General features: G+C 42.7%; 1 long non-coding RNA gene across 1 annotated transcript in view; it reads left to right on the forward strand.

Moving 5' to 3' along the window:
* Positions 1-529: 529 nt before the first annotated feature.
* The window catches only part of LOC141567815 (uncharacterized), a 115092-nt gene continuing 91805 nt past the window's right edge, over positions 530-23816 (forward strand). Inside the window, exon 1 of the long non-coding RNA XR_012490654.1 lies at positions 530-621. This is a non-coding gene — a long non-coding RNA (uncharacterized LOC141567815). The remainder of the gene's footprint in view (positions 622-23816) is intronic.

The following is a 23816-nucleotide window of genomic DNA, read 5'->3' on the forward strand; positions in this document are numbered from 1 at the left end:
AAAAAGCTTGGGTGGAAAGGTTGGGGAATGAGATACCTGTAAGGGGTTTGGAAAACTCCTGTATATTCCAGGAATCTGGAAAGCCACACACATGCTCAGGAAAGACCTGAGGAGACCCTCGATTGATTGGGTTATTCTAGCCTGCAGAGAGGCTTGGCCAAGTGAGAGGGGTCTCCCTGGGTGCATGGAACCCTGGGAATGGATACAGGAAATACAACAAAGTCTTAGGGAGTTAGGAATGAGACAGGTGGTCTATCTCCTCCTTGAGGACCTTTGCTGGGCTGCCTTCACTGCAGGAGAGAAAGCCGAGATACTCCAGTGTGCCCCCAGCACCTGTCAAGGTACCCTGCTCTGTAACAAGTCCTAAGAGACTTTTGCAAGCTGGAAAGAAAGGACAGTGGACAGTAATTTATATCTGTGAATAAATAACACTGGGAATTGTAACTAGGTAGGTAAATGTAAAAAACAGTACACATGTATTTTTGTTTTGTTTTGTTGTTCTTTTTCTTTTCAGGACTCAAGGTTTCAAACCATGTGCTGCCTTTCTTTCATTCCAGATTCCTAATCGTGTGGGTCCTGCTGTGAATTCTAAAGAGCCCTCCTATGAATCCCGTGCTCCAGGTAATTTTAATGATCCATTTCCTGTATAAATTTTTGACAGTCTTGTTTCTCATTGCCCATGACTTTGCTCTAACAAGGGGGAATCACATAGGCTCATTTGGAAAGTCATATTGCATTGTTAGCTCAAGAATATTGCTGAAGTCTTGTGTAGTTCTCAATTTTACCAGAATACTTAGGAATGTCTCCAGTGATCTTACTTGTGGATATGATGCTACAAAGTGGAACAGATAGATGTTTTTAGGTGAATTTTTAAATTTGGGCAACTTCTCCTACTCCCTGCCAGCCTGACACACAATCCGTGTAGGGTAATAATTGAGAAATTCCCATTTACAGTAGGATATTGATTGACAGGCTGGATTCCAGGCTGAGAAAGGTTAATGGAGGGGAGCCGGTTCTGGAAACCATCACTCAAGGGGGACAGTTGAAAAGACTGATAGCATTAATGTTAGAAAGGAAGAGGCAGAAATAGTGCTGTTTAAAGTGCTTTGAAAAGACTAGAAGACTTTGATTCCGTGACAATTAAAATCCTACATCACAAAGCTGATAAGAAGGAGCATTATTGTAGCTGGAATAAGGTCAGAGACCCGGAGTCCAGTCTCTGGAGCTTTTCCTTCTGAGCTTCTCCCTAAAATCACTTTTCTCAGGAGACGGTTTCAGATACTGTACTATAGGACACTGTAAATTCCATCGTAAGAAATAAATGCAAATAAATTACATTGACCTAAAAGAGAGCTTCAGGACTACGTCTAAAAAGCATAACAAACTTATAATAGCAACACAGCATAGAGTGTGATAATAATTTCATTACTAATCATGATTTCTACCCCTTCTTGGGGGATTACTGTGCTTCAGGATCAGAACTTAGAAACCGGTGTCCTAACGCTTCCACTTCATGACTGTTTTTACCTTAGACAAATAACTTTGTCTATGGTTGAGTTTTTCATGAGTAAAATAGGTATAAAATATACCTTTCTTCTAAGTGTTGTGTCAAAGGCTTAAATAATTTAATATCTGTGATGCATTTAGAATGATGACTGACGCCTACGTAATACTCGTTATGTGTTTGATATGTAGGTGAATAAGTAAATCATCCAGCAGACAGACAAATAAATAAGTCTGTGAGGAAACATTTACAGTAGCTGTTGTGGAAAAGTAAATTATTCATAACATTGAAACCATAGAGGTTTAATGACAAAGAGGGGATTTGTTGAAACCATCCCTGTTGCAGCTAAAGTGGTAAAATTCAACATTGTGTCTGGTAATGGATTTGAGATTCATCTCAATTCCCTTCTGAATGAATAGGTACAATGTTTCTCTTATGATTCTTGGTATAATTTCTTGAGAATGTACTTTGTTCAAATGGCCATCTAGCTGGATGGTCCTGCTATGTGTGGATGTATTTCTAATGTACAAAACCCAAAGAAGATCTGCTGTTCCGGTAAGTTCTGGAAACTGACACTAGACCTCATATTAGGTTGTGTGAGCAAAAAGGAGTCAGACTCCAAGTGAAATACCAAAATTATGAGAATGCAAGTATATCCCAGAAGACGTTCAGCGCTCCATGGCAGTCGTCAGATAAATCCATTACCTTATGGCAAGAGTCTTGCGAGGTCAGTACAGGAGTACCTGAGTGTCGGTTTGACACATCTTGGTGTGTTTCAGCTTTAGTTACCTTTCTTCTCTCTTCCTCCTCCTGATATGAATCATTCTGGTGTGTGGCGGACAAGACAGTCAGCTGGAGATGCAGGCAGAATTTTCCTGGCAGCCTCTATAATCTGAATTTCCTATAAACGTGACAAGGAGTTTGCCATGGATTTGGTATGATTCATCATTATTCCATAAATCCCCCCTTTGACATTGCAGTTGGGGATGTGAAGCCAAAAGAAAGATTCCAGGATTCCCAAGGATGTCCTATGCCCAATGCCATTTTAAAAAGTTTGTCTAAATAAAGGTCCTCTATCATAGCCCTTCGCCTGTCCCTTCCCCCCACATAAAATATTGACATAAGAGAGAGTGAACATGCTAGGTATTTTATTTGCTTAGTAATATTTTTCTGCTAAATTGGCTTCAGGGTGGGAGTCTCCAATCACAAATTTCCCACAGAGAAAATGCCACTGTCCCCCATTGGTGGGTGAAAAAGCAGAACGTCCTTGTCATAAGCTTCTAAGATACTGCTGTTCTGGGGTGTTAGGACAAACTCATCCATCTGGCTTTAACAGTAGTGTTGTTAGAGCTTCAATTAAAACAGATGGATTTTTGGATTAATACATTGAAAGGGCCAGCTGATGCATTGGCTCAGTGTGTCTTATCGGATACAAGGTGTAAAGAGTTGGAAAGAAGTGTGGCAATATTTCGGACCTAATTATTATCACCTTCAAGGACATAAAACTACCAAATAGTTTAAAAGGAATAGAGAGGAACTTTGATTCTCCATCAAAGGTCAGCAGACTTAGAAGGGATAAGACAGTTGTCCTCACTTCTTTTTAAGAATAAAAATGAGGTATTGATTAGTAAAAACGGAACAGAAGACACTGTGTCTGTGAAGGAAAATGTAACCATGAGATTGGAAGACGAGACAGTATTTATCCATTGATTTACTGTGTGGTTGAATGATTAATTCTTTCACTCAGCAAATGGTTATTGAATACGTAAGTCTGCAAATTTTCTTGGGTCTCTTTTTCCACACTCGTCTCCTCTCATTGATATTTGTCTGCCCTGTCAGGGAGAGGGAACGCCCCCTCCTACCCTTCTTCAGTTCTTGTGGCCGGGCTGCTAATCAAATTGACACAAGGAAGTAAAACAGGAGAAAGTCCCCAATTTTATTATGTGCATATGGGAGAATTAAAAGAATGGTTCTCTGTGAGAGAAGTGGAGCAGGCCGTTTACATGTCCTTTACATAAAGAAGCCATACATCAGTGGGTGTTTAACAAGACAAGGAGCATAGGTTTGGGGGTACGTAGCTAGTAAGGAATTTAAGTAGAAGTGGGCATAGGGCAGTAAGTGAGTAAAGCCCACAAGGGTTTGTTTAGCCGGGCTTCTCAGCTCTGGATTCTGTCTCTGGCCTTTGGCTGATTCACCATTATCTCACTGTTCTTAGCCCTCCTAGCAGGCGGGTACCTTCCACCTGGAGATTTACCCCTGTGTTTAAAGAGACAGAGTCGGAGAGCTTCTCCCACTCCTGCTGCCTCCAAGGGATGGTAATCTGAAGTCATCACTATGCCATCAGGGGATGTTTTGGGGTGACTTGCCTTGAGCCCCAATAGCCCTTGCTCTAACGACATTAAACTAATTGCAGTTTGTAGGATAACTGCCATATTATGTTTATAAATATTTAAGTACGTATTAGTATGGAATACTTGTTTTCCTATCTCGGTCTTCCCTAATCATTTTTTTAAAGACCTTGTTCAAATTCCACCTTTGAGACTTCACCTAAAACTGTGCAAGGTCGGTAGCGTGGCTTTTGCTGTGTTCTTACAATCTACAACTTGGCAAGTACAACTGTCCTATGTACCTTAAGAGGGGAGTCACGCCTATGAGCCAATCAAGTTCTAACATAAGACGTTTGAAGAAATGAAGAGATAAGAATCCATGGTAGAAAAATTAGCTCTGGAGGGGAAAACAAATAGAAAATAGAAAAGAACTTTAAAATTCCAATTAGTGCCCTCCAGGACTGTCAAGGCTCTATACTGCATCCATGAAAAAGAGAACTGGGGTGCCCAACAGGATAAAAGGCGGACATTCTGAGAAAGGAGCCGCTGAGTTAGGATGAAATGGCGAGGGTGGGGGGAGGGGCAGAAGGCACAGCTCTGAGCTGATAAAGCCTCTCCCTCCTGCATCACGCAGGTGATTGATTCAAGGCCACTCCGCCTTCGCAGCCCCGTTTAGAATAAACCTGAGATGGATTACTGCGCTAAGTATTTTGCGCGCTGGATTTACAGGGATAATTTAGCGGAATATTTCCACTTCCAATAAATCACGCTGAATATTGCTGTGGTACGCTCTACTTATCTAAAAGTTTTATGTGGATTATATTTAAAAAACAAAACGAAACACAAGCAGTGACCATTTCAGTGGAAGGGTCCGGAGGGGCGGGCTCTTGTCAAGGAATCGAATCTCTGGACGAGTCCTCACATATGCCAGGCCAGTGGTGTATGTGCAGTGAGAGATGAGTCCTTCAGCCCTGCCCATCGGGACCCAGGCCTGAGCCGCTGTCCAAGTGCTGAACTGCCTTAAATCAATAGTTTGCAAGATAGCAGAAGGCTGGGCATAATAAGTCATCATCTTAATGAAATATAGATTATTCCAAAACTATTAAACAAGCGGTTGGTGTCAGGAAAATTGTTCACTTTTTCAGAACGAAGCAAAACCATCTATTTCAGAGGAGGGAAATCAATAGACATCTGTGGTCTGCCGTGAGGCTTGAATATATAAATAAATGTATAGTTAACATTACTCACTGACACCTACCTAGTTGGTGTCTTCATTGGGACTTAACCTGAAAAATATGTTTCTATGGAGTCTGCTGAAGTGAAGGACATCAGGAAATCCTCATCCTCTCCCTCATCTTTATGCTTCTTCCCCTTTTCTTTCTCCTCTTCCTCTTTGCTGCCGTTCACGGAGCATCTGTTGTGTGACAACAGAGAATAGATATGGTCCTGGGAGTTCTGTGGGGGTTACTTTAGTTCACATTTAAAACAAGGCTGAGAAATAGGTCTTGTACCTTATTCCACTGTTTAGGAAACAGGTGTCCCAGGTAATTACGTAACTGTTCTGTGACTGGAGGATATGTGAATGGGCTCTGCTGCACACATGGAGACCTGCTGGGACTAAATCAGTCTCCCCACAGGGACTTTGGCTCCGCCTACAGGTGCCCACTTCCTCTGTGTGTCCACAGTGGTGAGTCCTATTGTGGAACAATCACGTCCCAGAGAGGGATTTATCAACATGACCTGTCATCCAAATAACCATGGATGAAGGTCAACAATATGGATTCCCCAGACCATGCTGGGATAACAAGTGAGATTTTTAAGAGGCAGACTGGATACTTTTTTTTCCCTTCTTCTTCCCATGGGGATTGCAAGGTTGGGAAACATTCCAACAGCATATATCTCCTTGAAGAGATCTTTAGATTCTGAAATCTGCCATCAAAGCCTTGTATCCCCTAATAAAAGAGTAAGAAAACATAATTACAGCTTTTTCTCTGTCAGTATGAGCTTTCTTTCCTCTCCCTTCCATTGCCTTGTTCTCTTCTCCTATGACTTTTCATCAATGCCATCAATAGATACCCGATCGTCACTTTTTAATCGTATTATGGATATTTTAGTAGACTTTTATACACCCATTTACTTATGGGTTTAACAGATATTTATTGAATGTCCACTGTGTGATAGGTATGGTGCTATTTAATCATCATGGCAACATTTGAAGAGATTTTAATACAAACATCTCCTTTTACAGATGACAGAATAGGAATGTTCCTTGATTTAAATTTAGTGAAAGATCCAGAACTTGATTTAACTTTTATGATTGGCAGTTTGCATTTTTCTAGGGGTTTCCATATGTGTCAGCTCACCCAGGTTATTAATAGCTCCTAATAGCCCTCTTTTATGACTGAATTCACTTACTTATTAAAAATTTTTTTAAAGATGGCTTTTTTTATTAGGGGCCAGGGATAAAATAATGAGTGTAAAAAATACATAAACCCTGGTTTCCTAAAGCTTAAAGTCTACCAGGGAAAGAAGTAACCAAATAGTTATCCAAATAATATATAATTATAATTCATGATAAATATTATAGAGAAAGTTATTGATTGCTAGAACATAAGGGAAGGTGCGGCCTTGTTGGATTAGCACAGTATCCTTAAGGATGTGATGCTTGAGGTGAGTCTTGAAGCCTACAATACTGGATGAGAAGGGGAAGCTCACTGAGCTCTCACAGCAGAAATAGAATGAGCAAAGGCCCTGGGGCAGCACGATGCATGACATCGTGAAGGAAATGACAAAGAGCCTCAGTGGCTGAGCAGAAAGACCCAAAGGGAAAGTCATTAAACATGGGGCTATAGAGACGGACAGTGCAAAACTATGGTAGGCTTTTCAGATTGTGTGAGCATTTGGGTCTTTCCCCGTAGTGAATGGGATATAGAAGCATACTGAGCAGGAGAGTGACGCCACTAGGCAAGTTGAAGTACAGGAAGCTTGTTGTCCATCCCAAGACGCTTCTTTCTCTGGGATAGAATGTGACCCCTTGTAACCTTCAGAGTTCTGCATGTTTGACTTCACACTCACATTCACCTACTCACTGCTCACCTCCACCTGTCACACTTGTGTGTGGCACGCTTGGTAAATGTCAAGAGAAAACATACGCTTCATGCACTGTCCTGGGAAATGTACGCATGATCCGGTGGGACCTACAGGGGTGGAAGCTGGTGACTCTAATTCCACATTATCATTAGAAGCTTTGAGTTTTGGAGGAGAGCAATTTATTTTTTGGGACGGTCCCAATATAAATTAACGAAACTTGGTGGGCAGTTTCTCGTAGAGAGAAAAGGTGGGAGAAAAACGGGAAGCACAGGTGAAAAGAGAAGGAAAGCCACACGGTGGGTGTGTGCAGGGGGAACGTAAGACTGCATAGTAGTCAAAGTGCTGGGCTGTGATGCGAAGCTGTATTAAAGGGGATGGGTGCAAAGGCCAGAGGATGAGTTGGAATCTTAGAAACAAAGGTAGAGAGAGAGATTTGGCCGTCCGGCAGAGCTGGAGGATGTTACACCTTCCTCCAATCAAGTGGTGCAGCCAAGAGGCTGTGGTAATGCAGTCAGAGATCACGCATGGGGTTTGTAAATACTTGGATTCACTGCGCCTCCCAACAGCCCATGACGGACTGCATAATAATCTTGTACAAAGCCACACCAAATAGTACAAAGTATGCACTCCGAACACATTCATCTTTCCTGCAAACTGATGCTCCATTTTTTATTAAGAAATGAGTGGTAGAATGCAATTTGCTTCTGTCTTCACTTTGAATACCAGAACGCTCCTGAAATAAAGTTCACGCTTTCCAGTCACTTTCCACGTCCTGCAGTTTTGAATAATTGATTTCCTCTCCCCTGCTACCATTATTTAAACGATAGAATTTAGCCTTTATACTCTTTATTTCTTCTTTCAAAAATTCATGTGATTTTGAATGCATGCTAGTCCAGATCCTGTTAGCATGGTAATGGAATGTACACAAAAAGAAAATCAATGAATGACCTCCCTTTGTTCATTACCTACCAAGGCATTCATCCAGGTATAGGTTGCATGGAATTTATTTGAAGCAAAGGACATGCTTTTAATGACCTAGTCTACGCCAATGGTTGGCGACATGTTTTAAAAATGGCTTGAACATGTGAGGAGAGCTAGTATTCTGCATGGTAACGTTTTAGCTCTGTGACCTAAGCAAGCTGTTTCCCCTCGCTGGGCATCCATTCTTTCTTTGCAAATGGGGACGACCATAGGAACTCTTACAAAATGGGGAGGATCGAGCAATGTGACGTACCCGGTAGGCTGGCCGCAAGAGACACTCCCTTCCCTTTTTAAGAATCCCACCCAAACTGAAGCATTTCATGGTTCTAACAAAGATAATAGCTGGCGAGGTTTCCATTTGATTCCTATCCGATGGTGCTGGTGAATATGGAGGAATAAAGTGCTAATGAAAATCTCTTAATTCCTCAAGGCTGCTACACTGAGCTGGAAATAGCACGGCGCCAGTATCGTTCACAGACTTTTTTTTTTTTTTCAATACTTCAGCTTTCCCTCCTTTCCGGAAACACCCCCCATCCCAGCTGCTGTACTTTACCTTCACCCTTAGACTTCGGGCTCAGCTGGAACGCCAAAGTACTCAGAAGGGAAGAATACAATCATTAGCATTTAAATGTATGAGTGTTGTCATCCTTATCATCATGGGCACGATTTTAAGACTATCGTCAGGATTTCTGTAGGCAGACACACTGTGTCCGGTGCCCCCACGATGCTCTAAGGAAACGCAGAAAAATGGAATGACAATGTATGGCTTCCAGATAATGAGATTGCCTCTGTCTTTGAGCATAGCATTCACCATACCCAGAATATTTCCCCCGTCCCTTTACCTTGCAGACTCCCATTTGTCCTTCAGTTCCCAGCTCATCTGTCACCTCTTCTAAGACGTTGTCTAGAACCCTACTCCACATATAAGCCAACTACTTCTTGCTGTCTTTATACCTATGTTCTAAACTGTCAAGCACAGTTCTCAGTATTCTAGGCACATTGTATCATTTAATCCTCATAAGAATTAAGCTCCATGGTGCAGGTATTGACACCCAAGCGACTTGGATTAAGTTATTTGCCCAAGGTTGTGCACCTAGCGGATGTCTGGACCTGAATTTGAATGCAGGTATACCTGGCCTGAGTATTAAGCCTCTTACCTACCGTACTACTCACTACCTTTTCTCAGAATTCCTTTCCCAACCCTGATGGGGGTGGACATGCTGCTCACATCAGTTCTACCCCAGGGGATTTTGACCAAGACACACAGTTGACCACATCAATTCACGTAAGAACAGTCTAGGTGCAGGTCATCAGACTCCCATAAAGACAAGCCCCCATTCAGTTCCAAGTTCTGTCCCACAGCTTTGTAGCTTGGGCTAATTTTGTTAAACTTTAAGCTTCAATTTTTTTACGTGGAAAAACATGGCGGGGGGAGTAACACCTCACACACACAAAGTTTTACCTTATGATTCTGTGAGTTAATTGAGATTGCTATAAAGCGATTATGATAAAGTGCCTTCTCCACAGTGTCAGTACATGATAGCTATAAAGATGATAGTAGTTATTATCATGACTATATTATTATAAGAGGTGTCAAAACTAGAACGGAGGTTGAGTTAGGAAATCTGCGTGCGGTACACTGGGCTGGGCTCTTCCCTCTCCTTAAATGTTCTTCTCCCTAATATTCATGTTAATACATTCATTCCTTCAGCAAATATTTATTAAGCAGCTACTATAGGCCACGCACTGTTTTCGTGCTGGAGTTGCCATTCTTCAGGTTTTGGTTTAATTCTCTCTTCTTTAGGGAAGAATTTCCTGCTAAAAGAGGGCTCTACTCTGTGGGTCCCTCCTCAACACCATGTTTGTTTTATTCCCATGTATTTGTATGACATTGTTTCTTTTCCCTTTACGTGCTCGATGTTTGTCTCCCCATGGACAGCAGAAACCAGGATGTAGCACGGTGCTCAGCTCATGAGGGTCGTCCAATCATATTAAAGAATGAATGGCTAAAAGAGAAGTTTAAAACTGTCAAATGGAAGACGCCAAATTAACCCAAACTGGGAGATACATAGAAAAATGTAAGTAGGACGTAAAAAAGCAAGGAAGTAGCAGGTAGAGAGCAAATGAAATAGAAAACTGAAAACATATCATAGCGTGCCTCCCACATCCAATACATGAGGAAACAGGCAAGATCGAGTGAACACCAGTAAGATTATTTAGAAACAAAAATTAGACGAGGCAAGGGACATGGATTCCTGGGTGGCTAGACGGACAGAAACAGGTAGGATGGAGCAGAATGATTCCATTTTATAAAAAACATTCCACTCCTTCAACATATCCGTCCCCTACATATTTGTTTATAGTTTTTGAAAGATGCCACGTGATGGCACCTAGAGTTACTGGACGTTATTTATAAGTAGTGAGCCTTGCAGTGATTTTTTTTCTTTCATCTTTCTTGCACATTTAAATTATTTAATAGCCAAGAATCATTTTTATAAAACAATAATTTTATTTTTCCTTAAAATGAAAATAAATATCTGCTAGATTGTGACAGTGATTCATTTTGAGAGATGGGGCTAAGGATTATTGCCATGTTCTTGTCTGTAATTTTATGTGCAGTTTTCCATTGAAATTAAAAATGTATTCAATTGGAAAAATAGAGCAAATGCTGAGTTATCTGAAGTGATCATACAGAACCCTTCAGGTGGTTCTCAAGGGGGGCACAAGTTGAAGGGTGGGCAGGTCAAGTTTAAAGCCTGGGGGTGAAGTTGTACCCTTGTGTACTGATTCATTTCTGAATGTACAACACGGCATTATGAATGTATTTGTTTATATGTCTTCAACTAGCATATGAGGGCCTGAGGACAGGAAAGGTGTCTTATTTCTTCACCTCCTACAGAGCCTAACACGTATGCGCTTCATAACAGTTTCTTGGAAGAGAGTGAATTGTCTTAGCTCTGCCTCTAACCATCTGTGAAAGCCTAGCCGTGGTACACACTTCCCTTTTATCCTCCTGATAAGAACATGTTGCATTATTTTCCACATCGGCAATATCATGAGGTCAGCCCTCGCTTAAGAGTCATGTTTTCAGATGACAGAAAGCATTAGACACCTGGACTCAGGTAAGACACTTGGGTCTCCTCCAGGTAGAAAAGGGCTTCAGAACTTCATCATGGGCTCCATTTAATTCGATGGCAGTTCCCAGTGTTGAGTTTCTTGTAACACTGAGGGAGCCGCCGAGAAAGCTGGTATTTTAATGGGGTCGGGGATGGTGAGTGTTAGATATAATTTAATCTACAGGAACCAATAGCTTTGGAAATAATGATGCCTCTTAACTATCAACTTGAAAGCTACTCAGAGTAATTGAACACTTACTCCAACTCAGAGAAACGATGCTTATTTTTGTGTTCTTGATTTAAAGACTAGAGTGATTGGTTCATACCAGAGAATGCCAGTGGGCAGGGCACAATTATGGCCTAATTCAGTTATTGCTTTTTTTTTTCAACTTTAAATTCATGTAAGCTTATAAAAAGACCATGCATCCTGCTCTAGGTATGTGTATTTATATTAAAATTACATATGCCTTTTTGTATTACCTTATATATTCATGTATATATAACCATATTAAATGTTTTAATTTTAAAAGGTGAGGAAATATTAATGAAAGCTGTCATATTTTTTCTGACATCCCAACAGAGCAATCTGGGGACCCATAGAGTGAGAACACTCCACCTTGGGGACCACTCACTAATGAACATCTTGAATCAAACTGTGGGGGATAAATCCTGCTGCCTCCCTCAATGAGCTCTGAAACAGGAATAATTTTATCCTCTCTGTGCTTCATTTTTCCATTGCAAAATGGTCTTCCTTATCAACTGCAGGCAGACCTGTCACTGACACTCTGTACAGTATGGAATGCTGCCCACCCCTCTCTCCGTCGCCTTTTGCATTTCCGTGTGGCTGTATGTCTATTTCCCACAAAAATTCATTCCGAGAACTCAGTATCATGCCTTAAATCCAGTCTGATGGACTCTGGGAAGTTCTGGGACATTCAGGGGATGACAGTAATATTTATTCTGTTTGCTTTGTCTTATGTTTCTTTTCATTTCAAAAACAGATGTTTGTTGATTTCTTCCTGCGCACCCATGACTGGCTTATAGGCGGCGCTCAGGAAATATCAGCTACTATATTATGTCCAATGGTATCTTAGGGGAGTGTGACTCCCCACCAACAATGGTCTAGGTGTGTTCTATGTGTGTCCCATTGCGTTTGGCGTAGCATCCACAACTAAGGATTATTTCTTGCAAGTGTTCTAAAGTGGACACTGTTCTGCTCAGTAAAATGCCCATTTTAAGATTATTTATATGCATTATCCTACATGTACAAGTTTTCAATTAACAAGTGTCCTAAATTGTGGCCTGATACTCTTTCCTGGTATCTATTTCTTTTTTCGACTTTCCAATTATCCTAGAAATGGGATTCCTATCCATAGCCTCTAGAGGGCTACAGAAATTTTAATGCAGCAACACACCCCCTATACACGTGGTTGGCAAAAGGTACACCATTTAAAAATCACACCATGAAAGAATAGGTTCTGAGGACCTGTTCAAAGATGAGGCAAAAGGTATACAGAAGCTATGTGAATGACAGAATCTTAACACGTTGAGATTCAAAGAGTGCTGGCTTTGAGACTTACCGCCCCGTTCTTTGAACCATCCTCCCATAAAAAGGTAAAACCTAATTCCTTTTCCCTTAGTGACTCTTCTATAATGAAGACAAGGCGGTGGAAGCAATGCAGTGTGACTTCCCAGGCTAGATTAGAAGGGGGGATGCATCTGCCACCCACGTCTCTCTCTTCCTCACTCTCTCTCTCTCTCCCGACTTTGGCTTTCTGCCCTGAGCTGTTGTGTGAACAGTGCAGAGGCATTGACACCAGTGTGCTGGCGAGAAGCTGGAGGAAATGACCCAGCTCAACCAGCCTGCAGCCCCACCGGAAGCCAAGAGAAGCAGTGATGGCCCGCCCCTGCCATCCCTGTCCAAACTGTAGAGTCATGAGGACATAAAGATGGTGACAGTTTTATGTAAGTAACTGTCAGGGTGGCTTATTGTTACGCCCGTAGGTAGAACACAAGGGGTCTTCAGGGGAACAGGACAATGGGCGTCTGCTGAAGAGTACAGAGCACGTTCAAGTCCCGCCATTATGCTTCTCCCCAAATTCGCTTGGTCCCACCTGCCTTCTGGGTTTTGGACACTTGGTCAGTGGAGACCCCAGAAGTTTGGCTTCATCATCTTCTAACGCTGCTGGGTTGCTCAGCACCCGTCCTGGTGACAATCAGGCTTCAGTGGGGACTCCCCTGCACCCACGGGACAGAGCCAGCCACATGGGCTTCTGTGCGTAGGTGTGAGCTGGTGGCCTCCATAGGGCCTCTGGCCATGACTAAGCCGGGAGAGCGCGCTGGTCATCACAGCATTTAATAAATGTGAGATTTCAGGAGGAGCGATATGAACTATACCACCTAACATTAGTTTTGCTGCCCAGCATCTACTAACTTGCCCCCTGATGAAGTTAACTTAATTTCTTTTATTGGTTTACTGCTTGGAACATAGGGTTTGTTAAATGTGGGCTCTTCCCTTATCTATGAATGTTAGATGTGAGGGGAAACCCAAGAGAGATCCTCAGTGACAAGTGACAGAAAAACCCCCAAAAGCCTAGATCCATAAAACCTCTTTGTAAGGCTTATGAGTAAATGTTTTACGTTAGACTGTCCCGTAAGCTACAAGAAGACTCTAAGTGACAGCTTGCACATTTCTTTCTTCGTATGTGCCTGCGACCTTATCACAACGGACTGGGCCGTTATGATGGTGTTCGGATGGGAAATGGCTGATCCTGGGAGTGTGTTGTGACATGTTGCATTGGGAAAAGGTAGTAATTTTATATGTGGATGCTCCTTTATCAAACATCTTTCCCTTGTAACTACTCTTGTTTTAGTGAAACCACAGAAGGGGTGCCATGAATAGCAATATTTGAAATATTTATATGTCTATTGGCCAATCAGTGTAGTTGGTTTTTATATTACATAAAGAGTTAAAAAAAAAAGCCATAGCAGGGGGCAGGGGGTGTGGGTGATGGGTAGAGAGAGAGAGAGATTCCAAGATCTTATGGTTTTGTTGATTAGCACTGTGACACACTCAGCGTAGCTTTGGATAAGTCTCCAAAGAGAACTATGTCTTGAAAACAATTCAGAGTATGACTTTTGATGATGGGGTGAAATGGAATCCAATGTACACAAGGCCCATGAAATATATGACAGTTGTATTTTGTGCATACCCGTGAGAGCTTACTCAAGTTCTGATTGGGGTTTGGGCAAAACCCTCCCTGATACCGAGCCATCCCTCGGGCTCCAACTCTCAGATGCCTCAGTGCGTGACTCACGTGTGGGGCTGAGTTGGGCTGAAGAGCTTACTGGGGTACCCTGGGTCTTCAGCTACTTGGTCATACACACATTATCATGATAAGCCACCGTCAACTTCATAGTCTTCCCCTTGCATGCCAATCACTGGGCATGAATCTGCAAAAGCTGCTCGTACCATCAAATGAGCAGGAAAGCATCAGAAGCCACTCAATGGCCACTCTTCCATTGGAAGTCCAAAGTAAATTTGTACCAAACACGGACAAGCAAGCACCACACAACCAACAGAGAAAAGCATGGCAGTGCTGAGGTCTCTGAGTTTCCAACCGGTGCAGGTCGGAGGCACAATGTCACGTGTAATGGCTCCCGGCAAAGTGGCCAGACCCGTCTGGTTCTGACCAACTGACAGTGATGGAGAAGAAGAAACATTCAGGAAGTGAGTAAAACCACCAGATGGCCGAGTGATTTGATTGCAGCTCGGGGGCAGTTCTTTATGTAATAATATTCTGGTCTGTTAAATTTTATAAATCTCTTCTTGATATAGTACCAGGCACTTGCAGTTCTGAGAGCGCCAATCCACATGGCCTCAAAAGGAAGATTTTATCTTTGAAGAGGGCTCTCAAACGGCATGGAACCTGACACTCGTGACTCCCACTAAATAGTCTATCAGATGTTTGGGCCACTTCAGTTGTTTTATCTTCCTCTCCTAAAGCAGTCAAGTCCTCATCCTTCTGAGTGCCACTCGGGGGGCATGTTGGAAAGCCAACGAGTGTCCTTCTGTGCCCTGAAGGCTTTGCATATTTCCATTAACTCATAGTTGATGTGTTGCTCATCGACCATGAGCCTGTCCTCTGCAGGACTCTGGAGACTTCACAATTTAAAGGGGAGGAGAAAAGCTCTGCCCCCCAGGAGTGCAGGAGCCAAAAACAGACGTGAGTGCTCTATTGTGAAATGATACATTACGAAATGATCGTGCTGTCCAGTAGTTTGGCTTTTTTGAAGTTCACAACTTTCCATTTCTTTCATTATCCCTTTTATGGCATTATCTGAGTAGTCTGTTGTTGAGATATGATATACATATACGTGCATGGTATGTGTTTGGCATTTCTTTGTGCCAAACAGCACAATAGGTGTTGGTGACAGAGATAACACACTGACTCCTGTTTTCAGGAAGATTCAGTGTGATAATAGCTATGATGGCTGTAGGAATGTTTTTCCTCAGAGCAGCGGCACCCAACTCATATTAAGAATGGGAATGGAAGGCTTCCTGGAGGAGGTGAGCAGTGACTTAGTGCTAAGCATACAGACTCATTAATACTAGCAATCAGGAAGTTAAGAAAGTATGGGAGGCAGAAATAGTACCTGTAATAAGTGACTGTTTTATACTTATTACGAATTAGGTCCAAGATAAAACCTTGTTCATTTGGCTGCAACACCCATTTTCAGACAATCTGTGCAATGCGACGTTCTAAACAACCCCTCTAATTGTTTTACCCTGGGTGAAATGCTAATGTCTAAAAACATTTAAATTCAACTTGCAACAGAACCCCAAAACTGCAGGTCAGATTATGTCCCTAAGCCACCACGTTGTGACTTGCTTTAGTGTTTGTCAGACAGAGAAGGAGGCAGAGAGATGCAGAGCACAAAGAATCAGAGCCAAGCCCCGAGAGGTGAGAGGGGGCTGGAAGGGGCTCAGAACACGGAAGTCGTGTCTGTGATGGGAAGCGATGGAGGTGGCTCGGGTCTTCAGCCCACACTTGGCGGTTACCTCTCCCTCTGCTTCCTTGCGCTGGCACATGTGGACTCAGGGGCACGCCATACAGACGGACACGTCATTGATAGGATGAGTGGGGGCCCCATTTTCCATCTGACGTGCCGCGATTGTCCTCTAAGACTTTTCTTTCCCTTTAAGTCACAAGCTGGCCACATAGCTTCTCCGTTTTTGTTTGTTTTTATTTTCTTTTGTTTTTCCTACTAGTCCTATCAGAGACAGTTTTGGATGGGCAGAGACAGGTGTTGATTCAGTTTAGTTAATGCCCTGTTCAATCTCTGCCGTCTGTCTAGAATCCTTCATCTATGGACTTAAAAGTGAACATGGGCACATCTGGTTTGTAGAGGCCTGGACCCTGAGAAAGACAATGCCTCCTCAGATGTGTATTCACCTCCTCTCAAGGAGAGAAGTGAGGAAACATGGAAAACATGGATTCTGGAGGTCTTCTACAGTACCTGCTCCTGCTTCAGACTTTGTCATCAATATTTGATTTCTTCCGGACTTGGCTAAGCTTGGCGGCCCTAACTGCCTCACAAAACATGCATTCTGCCACTTTCTCGCCAGTAGCAATTTCCTCAGATGTCATAAGCTAGTCCCTCAGCTTGAACTGAAATAAAAGAAGACTAGTGTCAACCTACAGCAGTAAATGACATGCCACCCACCAAAGACTGCATATCAGAGGTTTCTCTTTGGGAGGTGACAATTTTCTGGTTGAAGAAATGAGTTATTCTCTCCCTGCAAGCCCAGATCTTGCTGTCTCAGCCAATGCTAGGTCCCACCTAATTCCAGGAGTATTTTGTCTACAAGAAAACCAGGTGCTTTGTCATTTGAGTTGTCTTAGTGATTCTCCTGCCTAGCCCATCTTTGTCTTTAATTTGCAGATTCTGCCAGCTCTTAGGGGGTGTCTGAAAAGGCCAGCAGCAGTGGACGAGCATAGCCGCAGACCCCTTAGCCAGCTTCAAGTTGGTATCAGAAGTTCCAAGTAGCATGTAAAAAGAGCACACCTAAAGGAAATTGATAATTTGTACTTCGTTTTCTTGCCTGTGTAAACATTTGACACACAAATCTCTGAAGAGTATATCCTGGTGAGAGAGGTATCACCACACATGAACTTGTTCAGTGATCAAAAGCCTAGCAAAGTAATACGCAACTGATTTCACTATATTTCGTTCCTGATGAAATGGGGGAGATTATAGCTCCCATAGCTTTCAATTGGTGAGCTGACATTTTTAAAGCATGTGACAGAGAGGACAGGATGGGTACACTTTGAAGCTTGCTGTTTGTAATGATCAGAGGGAATGGCTGGCCTGAGGTAAGAGCGGGATTCCAGTTCACTGTGTCTCGGCTCCTATGCTGATTGTGGATGAAGACTCTTTGCTGTTTGCGTGGGGCAGTGAGGCATGGGAAACTGGGCAAAAGGAAGGGTCTGACTGTCTATAAGTCTGTTATAAAAAAAAAAGAAAAGGCTCCGATCATATGTCCCATGGTGGTGAGATGAGGGGAGTGGCATGGTAGATATGGTAGTTAGTTGCATGGTTGACGTGTCTTTCAAGGTCAGAGATTGATGATGACGAGTTAAGTTTGCATGAAGGCATATGGGGCATTGACCAGAAAAGACAAAGGAGAGTTAGACATGAGACCTATAGGAAGAGCTTTCTAAGCTTGTCGTGAAAACATATCTGTACCTAATTTGTAAGGCAGCTGTACCAGCAGGCGTATTGTGTAGGAAGGAGACATGCTCTAAGATGTTTCTTCTCTCTTAAATTGAGTTATGAAAGATTTAACACAATAATCAAGAAACGGTCTGGGCGTTGAGGAGTAAAAATGATTAAACACGTACATCCTTGCCCTGGATACAATCATCTTTGATGCAATGGTGCCATGACTGTAAGAAGGGACCACTCTTTGCTTCCTGGCTGAGGAGCGAATCGTGGTGCCCTCCTCCCACCCAAAGAGCTGCCTCAGCTTGTGTTGGTTGTCTGGGAGCATAGTTAGAGGCTAGTTAGAGGCTAGGGACATAAATGCCCATGGCAGGAATTGGCCTCAGAGTAGCCTCAGGCTTATTTCTGTTGGGATCTAGAGGCATATTAATTAGTATCTAATGGAAAAAGAGGACGAGGCTCTTCTTAGCAGCCAGTTTAAGATTAAGGCCAGTTACCAGTGAATGACCACAGAAAAACGTTCTTTACTTGGAATTATTTAACCTTTTCTAATCTTCCATGAGAGTCAGATTTTTGTTTTGGATGCTTTTGCTGTTTGTTGCATTTCTGGAGAAAGACTGGAAGCCATTGTCTTGTGCCTGGGTTGGCTTTCCATCTCTTCTCTTTCTCATGACAATGGGACCTGCCATTTATGGGACTGTGCATTGCAGCTAGATTGTCTATAATTCTCGCAAACCCTTGCAAAGTATTGCCATCATAGAAATGAAGAGACTTGCAGGTTAAATCCATTGATAATGGGTACAAATGGCCGTTGATTATTGAATCTATACCATGACTAATATACCATGCTGGAAGAAGCATTCTCAGTTTCTTCTTCAAAGTACGTTCAATTATTCCCAATTTACAGGTGTCAAACTGGAATCCACAAAGCTGAAGAAACTAAAGTTTTACACTTATTACAAATTAGGTCCAAGACATAAAAATATGTTCATCTGGCTGCCAAGTCCATTTTCTGAGCATCCGTGCAATGCAACATTCTAATAACCCCTCTAATTGCTGAACAAATCTGATATGTAAGCCTTCCAATACTGACTGAGTCTATGATAGTATTACAAATACTATAAATACAAAAAAGAGTCCATTGGCTTATATTCAAAATAATATATGAATTAATGTCCCATATATTACAAGCAAAAGTAATTGAATCATAATAAAATGAGAGTTCATGCTACTTCTGTAAGTAGATTTGTTTGCTTTGAATACATATACTTGCATTAGTTTGGGTTCTACTTGGATACGTGGAATAGAGCTGGCTAAAGAGTGATTGATGAAGGGGCACTTACAAAAGCGTGGACAAGGTCAAGAGAAACTAACAAGGGATAATGAAGCACCCTTGAGCAAAACATGAGCTGCTGTCATCCCTGGGCTTGAAGGTCCAAGGGGAGTGAATGGTCACTAAAACCTGTAGAGAACAGTGGCTGTAGGATGAGACCCTGGGTCAAGAGCTGGGGCCTTCAGCAGGGCACTGTAGCCACTCACAACCCTTGGCTTAGAAGGGAAAGAACCAGAAACATGAACACAGGGACCTCTATCACCTGCCATACTCAGATTTCCTGTGAGGTTTCCTTCCCTCTGTTCTTTCCCACCCAGAGGTCACACGGAAACACAGATGGGTTGGGGGCAGGGAGATGCCTCCTAGAAAGGTCAACCCCTCGGGGCATAGAAAAGGGTGGAGGAGGGTAGAAAATTGATCTGGATGGACCAACAAATAGTATCTAACACACTATCTACTTTTAGGGCTGGTTGTTCTAGGAGTGTGAAGGTTAGATGCTATTCTGGCTGTACAACTCTGGAATCAGACTCTTTCTGCCTCTCTCAGGTATACAGATTGTAATCAATAGAAACTGACTTCAGCTGTCTGCTTCAGAAGACATTTTCCCAGAAGCACCCTGAGTAAAGGACATAGGTGAAGATCATTTTTTTTTTTTTTAAGGGTTCACAGGTAGGTTTGCCAGGTAAAACACAGGACACCCAGTTAAGTTTGAATTTGAGATAAGCAACAAGTAAGTTTTTAGTATAACTATGTCTCAAATATCGCATCAGACATATATTACAAACAAAGCAAAACAACAAACAAATAAAAAGGAATGTTATTTAACTGGAATTCATATTTAACAGGGTGTCGTACATTTTTGTTTTTCTAAGAACAGGAGAAAACAGTAAGGGGATAGCTGGAGCATGAAAAGGAATGGAAAGCAGCCAAACAAGCGTGCGGTTTCAGAAATCCCAGACTCAGCTTGATCCTGGAGGGAGCTCTGGCATGTGCAGTGTGCCTCAGAGTTGATCCTGTTTTGAAGCAAAGACTTCTGTAGTTTCACATCACAGCAGTCAGTCATTAAGGATGCGCTCCGTGTGTGGGGATGGGGGTAAGGTGGGAGATGTAAAACTCTCAACTCTCAGGCACTTCTGGGTCTTCCTAACAGCCAATATCTAAGGCAATCCTTGGGAAGACACAGGTGTGACCGGTTAGTACCTGTCATACAAAAACTGAGGACCGAACACACAGATCTCGTAAAGGGGACAGGAAAGGAAATTACCGTGGCGATAGTGTCCACTGCAATATCTTAAGAAAACGGAAATTTATTAACAAGCTCCAGGGAACTAGAAATTGGAGCTCCCTCCCCCCCAACTCATGGTTTCTTGGAGGCGAGACTCCTGGGATGCTGGCAAAGGGCATCCCTTCGGAGTGGTCTGGGCTGAGTGCCTCTGCCTCTGTGGCTGTTGATGCAACGAGCCAGGAAAGGGCTTCTGATTGGTCACCCTAAGTCACATGACCTCCTTCCCCTCTGGATCTCTGTTCTCAAGTAGAGGATCCCGTGCTAATAGGACGTGAGCTCAAGGGGCCGTCAGCCAAACAGTAACGCACACTATGCTCACCCATGCTCACGTGCAGCCGATACACGTTATTTTTTCACATGGTGACAAAACCCATAGGAAGGATAATCATAGAGTATATGCCAGATGTCCAATGTTTTCCAGAATTGTCTAAGTCTAGCTTTGTGACCCTTGCACACAGAGCATCTAGAATGAAAACCATATCGTGCCTTTCTGTTCAGAGTTCTCCAGAGTCTTCTCATCCTGTTTGGAACACACTCTTAATCCCCAACCTGCTCCACCAGGTCTTGTTACATCACCTCTCCTACCCTTATTCTTGTAACTCCCTTGTTTCTGTGCCTGTAGACATTCCTGACTTTTTACTCTCCTTTGAACACATGAAGAGCATACCCACCTCACTCCTTGATGTTTTCTCTGTCTGAAACATTCTTCCCCAGAATATCCATACGACTGTTGTTTTATCACTTCATTTAGGTGTCTGTTCATCTCTCAGCTCCACAGAGCATCCTTCTCTCATCTCGCATCATATATGTGTTTACAAGGGCAACCCTCGCCCCCATTATCTCTAGCCTCCCATCTGCTTTATCATCCCTCACAATTGATGTCATTGAGACTGTAACGTACAGTTATTTGCTCTCTCTCTAATATAATATTAAGATGGTTCATGTATATATGAACATTTCCATGGGGGCAAGTGCTTAGTTTGCTGTGTTCATCTCTGGTTCTCAGGCCGTTAAACAATCTGGCATGTAGGAGATGTTTGAAATATTAGTTGAAATATAGAAGGGAATGAAGAGGAAAGGGGAAGATTCTAAATTAACAGATGCAGACAGTGATAATAAGAGGTCAGGTACCTTGCCCACATCTTCCTGCTATTTTCCAAATGATCTCTTCCCCTCCTTGCTTCAATGAAAACGTGTGTGTTTTCGAAGGAGGCTACAGACCTCTGAAGAGGAAGTGCCTTTTCTCTCACATGTCCTTTACCTATAGCCAGGTGTACCTGGGGACAGACACACTATGATATTGCTGTTACTCCCTGGAAACACCTGCTATAGATTCCTGTGTGTCATGCCATCCAGCCCTGCTTGCTCTCATCCTGTGTATACACGTGATCTGAACCATTGAAGTGCCTAGTTCTGGCTCACGGTCCTCTTCCCCCACCAGCCCCATTTTTATTCCATCAGTAATCTTTTGTTGCCTCAGTAACAGTGTCAGCAGATTCTCAAACTTAAGATGCCATGGACAGATGATGCTTTAATAGAGGGAAATATATATATATCCTTAATTAAGGAGAGTGCAGATATCACATCTGACTTACTAAGCAGCCTGGGCCTTATATGTGCAATCCCTTCTCTCAATAAGGTGTGTTACGAGCTATATAATATTGGCATTACAGAGCAGAACACTGAAAATATGGGGGGGCAGGTAAAACATGATGTGCTTTTAAAGTATTATTATAATTCCTAAAATACTAATTAGGTTTTGAGCCATAACTCAGGAAGTGTTTACTACATTGGGATGTGAGATTCAAGAAAGAACTCAGATATTTATTGTATACACTCATTTCTTTTCTGTAACTAAAGTAAATTAAAACTTGAGTGATGAGTCCCTCCCCTTCTTAACTTTGGTTTGCAGCAGTGAATCAGGCTTGTGCAAGGCAGGCGGTTATTATAGAAATTAGGGCTGCTCACCATGGCATAGATAGAGCAGGAGTGTTCCCCCCCGCACCCCCCCCCACTATTGACAATAGGCACAATGACATGACTTGATTTGATCAATAAAAATGAACAGAACTTATACGAGTTGCTTCGACAATAAAGCTTTGTGGGTCAATGGAAGACTTGTCTCCTTCCCTTCACCTTATTGCTCACTTTTTTTTTTTTTTGAGATGAAGCCTCCATCTTCTTGGGTCATAAGTGAGGATACTTCTCTTGGTCTTGGGTGTAAATACAGTCACTTGGCTTTCTTAAGTCACTGAATTGGGGGCTATTTGTTACTGTAGCATAAACTAACTCACCCTGACTAGTACAGGGCTTGACAGCCAAAATCAGGACAGAGAATTACAACAAACATGATAGTTTTGTCATAGATTGCACACATTCTAATGTAGAATGATGGGATGGTTCTAGAAAGGCAGGACTGCACACTCACTTATTTTTGGTTGTCTTTGTAATCTCTGTGCTGTCATTGTCCATCCTGAATCTGCTGTTTTAATGTGGAAACATGTAGTACCATAAAGGATGGAAACACACTGTGCCCAAAACGAGCTCGGATGATTTCAAACCTTTACAACCTTACTCTTGAAACACACCTGTATGGCTGGGTCTCTGTGCGTATCAGGGTCTGATTCTATAGCTGAGAGTCCTAAGAATTTACCTTCATACAGGATGCAATGTTTACTCAAAGATGAGTAATAAAAATGTACTAATTTGCAGCAAATATATGTATGCATGTCGGTCTGTGTGTGTGTGTGTGTGTCTGTGTGTGTACTTAGAACTCAACAGTAATTGTGACAGTTCTTTAAAACTTAAACCAAAAAGGTTTTGCATTTGTTTGTTTGCTTGCTCAGGGAAGAGTGTGTCATCACTGGTGTCGTTTAGAATTTCTGGTCATGGCAATATAAAAGGCGGACTGACATGTGGTCAGCTTCATGATTGTTTCTCCATTTCCCAAGGACGATGAGCCCCCTCGCCACCCATCCTCAGGACTGACCCCTGCCTCTGCCCTATTCAGTACATGCCTGCTCCCAAGTTTCTCTCTGCAGGTCTTGCCCCTGTCTGATTCCCTGCTGATGGACGGGGAACCAAGCTTTTCTCTCCATGACTCATTTCACCCTTTGGGCCTTGACGCAATTTGGCAAACCCCAGAGACTCTGAAAAGCTCTCCTAATCTTTGCCATAGCTTCTGACTTCCACTGTCGGTCTTATGTTATGCAGGTCAACGGGAGTGGCAGAAACTGACGCCACGCGGTCCCACCCTCCTTCCTTTCCACTTTTGGACCCTCCCCCCTCTGAAATTTCATGTGTCATACAGTTACAGACGTGAGTGTCCATGCACAGGCGTGGTGATGCTTGCTGGTTCAGGGTGTGGACGTAGGGTAGGGAGAATTGGAGGTGCAGAGAGGATTACAACCCGAGGAGCAGCCAGCAGGCACGTGCTGTGCCATGAGCCTCTGTG

Source organism: Rhinolophus sinicus, linkage group LG12, assembly GCF_036562045.2.
Source record: "Rhinolophus sinicus isolate RSC01 linkage group LG12, ASM3656204v1, whole genome shotgun sequence".
NCBI classification, from domain to species: domain Eukaryota; kingdom Metazoa; phylum Chordata; class Mammalia; order Chiroptera; family Rhinolophidae; genus Rhinolophus; species Rhinolophus sinicus.